This window comes from Prunus avium, chromosome 4 (genome assembly GCF_965620075.1).
Source record: "Prunus avium chromosome 4, drPruAviu1.hap1.1, whole genome shotgun sequence".
Lineage (NCBI taxonomy): Eukaryota > Viridiplantae > Streptophyta > Magnoliopsida > Rosales > Rosaceae > Prunus > Prunus avium.
Genome location: NC_142287.1, coordinates 30406079 through 30414494, shown reverse-complemented (window position 1 = coordinate 30414494; position 8416 = coordinate 30406079).

The following is an 8416-nucleotide window of genomic DNA, read 5'->3' as shown; positions in this document are numbered from 1 at the left end:
CTTTAATATTCACTAAGTAAATAATAACTAAAACATAATTACTAATCAAAGTAATTAAAAAAGCGAAATACATATTACGCTACTTAAAGGGTTCGTAAAATAGTATAGCCGTGCGGCTGTACGTTTTTTAAAAAATTTATAAACCCGAGTATAGCCGTGCGGCTGTACTATTTTATATGTATAAAAAAAGAGGACCCCAATCATTAGGCGCCACGTGTCAATACAATTCGACTTTCCAAAAACACAGAGTATAGCCGCCCGGCTGTACTATTTTTTTTAAATTAAAATTTAATGAAAAATTTATATTAAAAGGGCCCTCCAGCGATTAGACGCCACGTGTCACTATACTATTTTTGGAAGAAAAAAAAAAAATTCGTAGTATTGCCGCACGGCTATACTATTCTAAAAGGTCTATCTATACTATTTAATATATAAATTAAAAAAAGAAAAGAGGACCCTCCAAGTTTCATTAGCTTGTACTTTATAGATATTAATTTGCTAGTTTCAACATATCCAAAGTAGATATTAATAAGTCACTATACAATATTTTAGTATAATTTTTATAACATCTATTATTCGTATTTAATAATATGTGAGAATTATTTGTATAATACGTGAACTTTGTGAGAATTACTAAAAATTTTGTAAAAAAATATGTGTATTAAGCATTAGAAATACGTATGTACATGTACAATACGACTATTGTACGTTTGCTTTTTTAAAAATAGTAGACGTGTGTAGAATACGAATGTATTATTGAAAAATACGTACATACATATGTATATATGTATAAGACTATATTTTAAAGAAACTAATTTCGTATTTTTTCTTTAAAAAATTTAAAAAATAACGTATACACTTCTCCCGACGAAATTTCGTCGGGATAGGTCTATGCCGGCAAATACTCGTCGGATTAGGTTTCTCCCGACAAAATAACCTACGCCGACGAAATTTCGTCGGGAGAGGTGTAAGACACTTGCGCCGACGAAATTTCGTCGGGAGAGGTCTTTTACAAAAAATTAAATATAAAATTCGGATGTTTAGGTTAAATTAATTTTTTAAAATTTTCCTTTTAGGAATTAAATAATAGATTTGACTGATTTAATTAGTTGAATTAGTAATTATATTTTAATTATTATTTATTTAGTGAATAATTAGTATTAAATATTTTAATTCATTTCATGAATTATATTACTTAATAAATAGGAATTCAATTGTTCTTTTTCTTTTTTTCCTTTAATATTCACTAAGTAAATAATAACTAAAACATAATTACTAATCAAAGTAATTAAAAAAGCGAAATACATATTACGCTACTTAAAGGGTTCGTAAAATAGTATAGCCGTGCGGCTGTACGTTTTTTAAAAAATTTATAAAACCGAGTATAGCCGTGCGGCTGTACTATTTTATATGTATAAAAAAAGAGGACCCCAATCATTAGGCGCCACGTGTCAATACAATTCGACTTTCCAAAAACACAGAGTATAGCCGCCCGGCTGTACTATTTTTTTTAAATTAAAATTTAATGAAAAATTTATATTAAAAGGGCCCTCCAGCGATTAGACGCCACGTGTCACTATACTATTTTTGGAAGAAAAAAAAAAAATTCGTAGTATTGCCGCACGGCTATACTATTCTAAAAGGTCTATCTATACTATTTAATATATAAATTAAAAAAAGAAAAGAGGACCCTCCAAGTTTCATTAGCTTGTACTTTATAGATATTAATTTGCTAGTTTCAACATATCCAAAGTAGATATTAATAAGTCACTATACAATATTTTAGTATAATTTTTATAACATCTATTATTCGTATTTAATAATATGTGAGAATTATTTGTATAATACGTGAACTTTGTGAGAATTACTAAAAATTTTGTAAAAAAATATGTGTATTAAGCATTAGAAATACGTATGTACATGTACAATACGACTATTGTACGTTTGCTTTTTTAAAAATAGTAGACGTGTGTAGAATACGAATGTATTATTGAAAAATACGTACATACATATGTATATATGTATAAGACTATATTTTAAAGAAACTAATTTCGTATTTTTTCTTTAAAAAATTTAAAAAATAACGTATACACTTCTCCCGACGAAATTTCGTCGGGATAGGTCTATGCCGGCAAATACTCGTCGGATTAGGTTTCTCCCGACAAAATAACCTACGCCGACGAAATTTCGTCGGGAGAGGTGTAAGACACTTGCGCCGACGAAATTTCGTCGGGAGAGGTCTTTTACAAAAAATTAAATATAAAATTCGGATGTTTAGGTTAAATTAATTTTTTAAAATTTTCCTTTTAGGAATTAAATAATAGATTTGACTGATTTAATTAGTTGAATTAGTAATTATATTTTAATTATTATTTATTTAGTGAATAATTAGTATTAAATATTTTAATTCATTTCATGAATTATATTACTTAATAAATAGGAATTCAATTGTTCTTTTTCTTTTTTTCCTTTAATATTCACTAAGTAAATAATAACTAAAACATAATTACTAATCAAAGTAATTAAAAAAGCGAAATACATATTACGCTACTTAAAGGGTTCGTAAAATAGTATAGCCGTGCGGCTGTACGTTTTTTAAAAAATTTATAAAACCGAGTATAGCCGTGCGGCTGTACTATTTTATATGTATAAAAAAAGAGGACCCCAATCATTAGGCGCCACGTGTCAATACAATTCGACTTTCCAAAAACACAGAGTATAGCCGCCCGGCTGTACTATTTTTTTTAAATTAAAATTTAATGAAAAATTTATATTAAAAGGGCCCTCCAGCGATTAGACGCCACGTGTCACTATACTATTTTTGGAAGAAAAAAAAAAAATTCGTAGTATTGCCGCACGGCTATACTATTCTAAAAGGTCTATCTATACTATTTAATATATAAATTAAAAAAAGAAAAGAGGACCCTCCAAGTTTCATTAGCTTGTACTTTATAGATATTAATTTGCTAGTTTCAACATATCCAAAGTAGATATTAATAAGTCACTATACAATATTTTAGTATAATTTTTATAACATCTATTATTCGTATTTAATAATATGTGAGAATTATTTGTATAATACGTGAACTTTGTGAGAATTACTAAAAATTTTGTAAAAAAATATGTGTATTAAGCATTAGAAATACGTATGTACATGTACAATACGACTATTGTACGTTTGCTTTTTTAAAAATAGTAGACGTGTGTAGAATACGAATGTATTATTGAAAAATACGTACATACATATGTATATATGTATAAGACTATATTTTAAAGAAACTAATTTCGTATTTTTTCTTTAAAAAATTTAAAAAATAACGTATACACTTCTCCCGACGAAATTTCGTCGGGATAGGTCTATGCCGGCAAATACTCGTCGGATTAGGTTTCTCCCGACAAAATAACCTACGCCGACGAAATTTCGTCGGGAGAGGTGTAAGACACTTGCGCCGACGAAATTTCGTCGGGAGAGGTCTTTTACAAAAAATTAAATATAAAATTCGGATGTTTAGGTTAAATTAATTTTTTAAAATTTTCCTTTTAGGAATTAAATAATAGATTTGACTGATTTAATTAGTTGAATTAGTAATTATATTTTAATTATTATTTATTTAGTGAATAATTAGTATTAAATATTTTAATTCATTTCATGAATTATATTACTTAATAAATAGGAATTCAATTGTTCTTTTTCTTTTTTTCCTTTAATATTCACTAAGTAAATAATAACTAAAACATAATTACTAATCAAAGTAATTAAAAAAGCGAAATACATATTACGCTACTTAAAGGGTTCGTAAAATAGTATAGCCGTGCGGCTGTACGTTTTTTAAAAAATTTATAAAACCGAGTATAGCCGTGCGGCTGTACTATTTTATATGTATAAAAAAAGAGGACCCCAATCATTAGGCGCCACGTGTCAATACAATTCGACTTTCCAAAAACACAGAGTATAGCCGCCCGGCTGTACTATTTTTTTTAAATTAAAATTTAATGAAAAATTTATATTAAAAGGGCCCTCCAGCGATTAGACGCCACGTGTCACTATACTATTTTTGGAAGAAAAAAAAAAAATTCGTAGTATTGCCGCACGGCTATACTATTCTAAAAGGTCTATCTATACTATTTAATATATAAATTAAAAAAAGAAAAGAGGACCCTCCAAGTTTCATGAGCTTGTACTTTATAGATATTAATTTGCTAGTTTCAACATATCCAAAGTAGATATTAATAAGTCACTATACAATATTTTAGTATAATTTTTATAACATCTATTATTCGTATTTAATAATATGTGAGAATTATTTGTATAATACGTGAACTTTGTGAGAATTACTAAAAATTTTGTAAAAAAATATGTGTATTAAGCATTAGAAATACGTATGTACATGTACAATACGACTATTGTACGTTTGCTTTTTTAAAAATAGTAGACGTGTGTAGAATACGAATGTATTATTGAAAAATACGTACATACATATGTATATATGTATAAGACTATATTTTAAAGAAACTAATTTCGTATTTTTTCTTTAAAAAATTTAAAAAATAACGTATACACTTCTCCCGACGAAATTTCGTCGGGATAGGTCTATGCCGGCAAATACTCGTCGGATTAGGTTTCTCCCGACAAAATAACCTACGCCGACGAAATTTCGTCGGGAGAGGTGTAAGACACTTGCGCCGACGAAATTTCGTCGGGAGAGGTCTTTTACAAAAAATTAAATATAAAATTCGGATGTTTAGGTTAAATTAATTTTTTAAAATTTTCCTTTTAGGAATTAAATAATAGATTTGACTGATTTAATTAGTTGAATTAGTAATTATATTTTAATTATTATTTATTTAGTGAATAATTAGTATTAAATATTTTAATTCATTTCATGAATTATATTACTTAATAAATAGGAATTCAATTGTTCTTTTTCTTTTTTTCCTTTAATATTCACTAAGTAAATAATAACTAAAACATAATTACTAATCAAAGTAATTAAAAAAGCGAAATACATATTACGCTACTTAAAGGGTTCGTAAAATAGTATAGCCGTGCGGCTGTACGTTTTTTAAAAAATTTATAAACCCGAGTATAGCCGTGCGGCTGTACTATTTTATATGTATAAAAAAAGAGGACCCCAATCATTAGGCGCCACGTGTCAATACAATTCGACTTTCCAAAAACACAGAGTATAGCCGCCCGGCTGTACTATTTTTTTTAAATTAAAATTTAATGAAAAATTTATATTAAAAGGGCCCTCCAGCGATTAGACGCCACGTGTCACTATACTATTTTTGGAAGAAAAAAAAAAAATTCGTAGTATTGCCGCACGGCTATACTATTCTAAAAGGTCTATCTATACTATTTAATATATAAATTAAAAAAAGAAAAGAGGACCCTCCAAGTTTCATTAGCTTGTACTTTATAGATATTAATTTGCTAGTTTCAACATATCCAAAGTAGATATTAATAAGTCACTATACAATATTTTAGTATAATTTTTATAACATCTATTATTCGTATTTAATAATATGTGAGAATTATTTGTATAATACGTGAACTTTGTGAGAATTACTAAAAATTTTGTAAAAAAATATGTGTATTAAGCATTAGAAATACGTATGTACATGTACAATACGACTATTGTACGTTTGCTTTTTTAAAAATAGTAGACGTGTGTAGAATACGAATGTATTATTGAAAAATACGTACATACATATGTATATATGTATAAGACTATATTTTAAAGAAACTAATTTCGTATTTTTTCTTTAAAAAATTTAAAAAATAACGTATACACTTCTCCCGACGAAATTTCGTCGGGATAGGTCTATGCCGGCAAATACTCGTCGGATTAGGTTTCTCCCGACAAAATAACCTACGCCGACGAAATTTCGTCGGGAGAGGTGTAAGACACTTGCGCCGACGAAATTTCGTCGGGAGAGGTCTTTTACAAAAAATTAAATATAAAATTCGGATGTTTAGGTTAAATTAATTTTTTAAAATTTTCCTTTTAGGAATTAAATAATAGATTTGACTGATTTAATTAGTTGAATTAGTAATTATATTTTAATTATTATTTATTTAGTGAATAATTAGTATTAAATATTTTAATTCATTTCATGAATTATATTACTTAATAAATAGGAATTCAATTGTTCTTTTTCTTTTTTTCCTTTAATATTCACTAAGTAAATAATAACTAAAACATAATTACTAATCAAAGTAATTAAAAAAGCGAAATACATATTACGCTACTTAAAGGGTTCGTAAAATAGTATAGCCGTGCGGCTGTACGTTTTTTAAAAAATTTATAAAACCGAGTATAGCCGTGCGGCTGTACTATTTTATATGTATAAAAAAAGAGGACCCCAATCATTAGGCGCCACGTGTCAATACAATTCGACTTTCCAAAAACACAGAGTATAGCCGCCCGGCTGTACTATTTTTTTTAAATTAAAATTTAATGAAAAATTTATATTAAAAGGGCCCTCCAGCGATTAGACGCCACGTGTCACTATACTATTTTTGGAAGAAAAAAAAAATTCGTAGTATTGCCGCACGGCTATACTATTCTAAAAGGTCTATCTATACTATTTAATATATAAATTAAAAAAAGAAAAGAGGACCCTCCAAGTTTCATTAGCTTGTACTTTATAGATATTAATTTGCTAGTTTCAACATATCCAAAGTAGATATTAATAAGTCACTATACAATATTTTAGTATAATTTTTATAACATCTATTATTCGTATTTAATAATATGTGAGAATTATTTGTATAATACGTGAACTTTGTGAGAATTACTAAAAATTTTGTAAAAAAATATGTGTATTAAGCATTAGAAATACGTATGTACATGTACAATACGACTATTGTACGTTTGCTTTTTTAAAAATAGTAGACGTGTGTAGAATACGAATGTATTATTGAAAAATACGTACATACATATGTATATATGTATAAGACTATATTTTAAAGAAACTAATTTCGTATTTTTTCTTTAAAAAATTTAAAAAATAACGTATACACTTCTCCCGACGAAATTTCGTCGGGATAGGTCTATGCCGGCAAATACTCGTCGGATTAGGTTTCTCCCGACAAAATAACCTACGCCGACGAAATTTCGTCGGGAGAGGTGTAAGACACTTGCGCCGACGAAATTTCGTCGGGAGAGGTCTTTTACAAAAAATTAAATATAAAATTCGGATGTTTAGGTTAAATTAATTTTTTAAAATTTTCCTTTTAGGAATTAAATAATAGATTTGACTGATTTAATTAGTTGAATTAGTAATTATATTTTAATTATTATTTATTTAGTGAATAATTAGTATTAAATATTTTAATTCATTTCATGAATTATATTACTTAATAAATAGGAATTCAATTGTTCTTTTTCTTTTTTTCCTTTAATATTCACTAAGTAAATAATAACTAAAACATAATTACTAATCAAAGTAATTAAAAAAGCGAAATACATATTACGCTACTTAAAGGGTTCGTAAAATAGTATAGCCGTGCGGCTGTACGTTTTTTAAAAAATTTATAAAACCGAGTATAGCCGTGCGGCTGTACTATTTTATATGTATAAAAAAAGAGGACCCCAATCATTAGGCGCCACGTGTCAATACAATTCGACTTTCCAAAAACACAGAGTATAGCCGCCCGGCTGTACTATTTTTTTTAAATTAAAATTTAATGAAAAATTTATATTAAAAGGGCCCTCCAGCGATTAGACGCCACGTGTCACTATACTATTTTTGGAAGAAAAAAAAAATTCGTAGTATTGCCGCACGGCTATACTATTCTAAAAGGTCTATCTATACTATTTAATATATAAATTAAAAAAAGAAAAGAGGACCCTCCAAGTTTCATTAGCTTGTACTTTATAGATATTAATTTGCTAGTTTCAACATATCCAAAGTAGATATTAATAAGTCACTATACAATATTTTAGTATAATTTTTATAACATCTATTATTCGTATTTAATAATATGTGAGAATTATTTGTATAATACGTGAACTTTGTGAGAATTACTAAAAATTTTGTAAAAAAATATGTGTATTAAGCATTAGAAATACGTATGTACATGTACAATACGACTATTGTACGTTTGCTTTTTTAAAAATAGTAGACGTGTGTAGAATACGAATGTATTATTGAAAAATACGTACATACATATGTATATATGTATAAGACTATATTTTAAAGAAACTAATTTCGTATTTTTTCTTTAAAAAATTTAAAAAATAACGTATACACTTCTCCCGACGAAATTTCGTCGGGATAGGTCTATGCCGGCAAATACTCGTCGGATTAGGTTTCTCCCGACAAAATAACCTACGCCGACGAAATTTCGTCGGGAGAGGTGTAAGACACTTGCGCCGACGAAATTTCGTCGGGAGAGGTCTTTTACAAA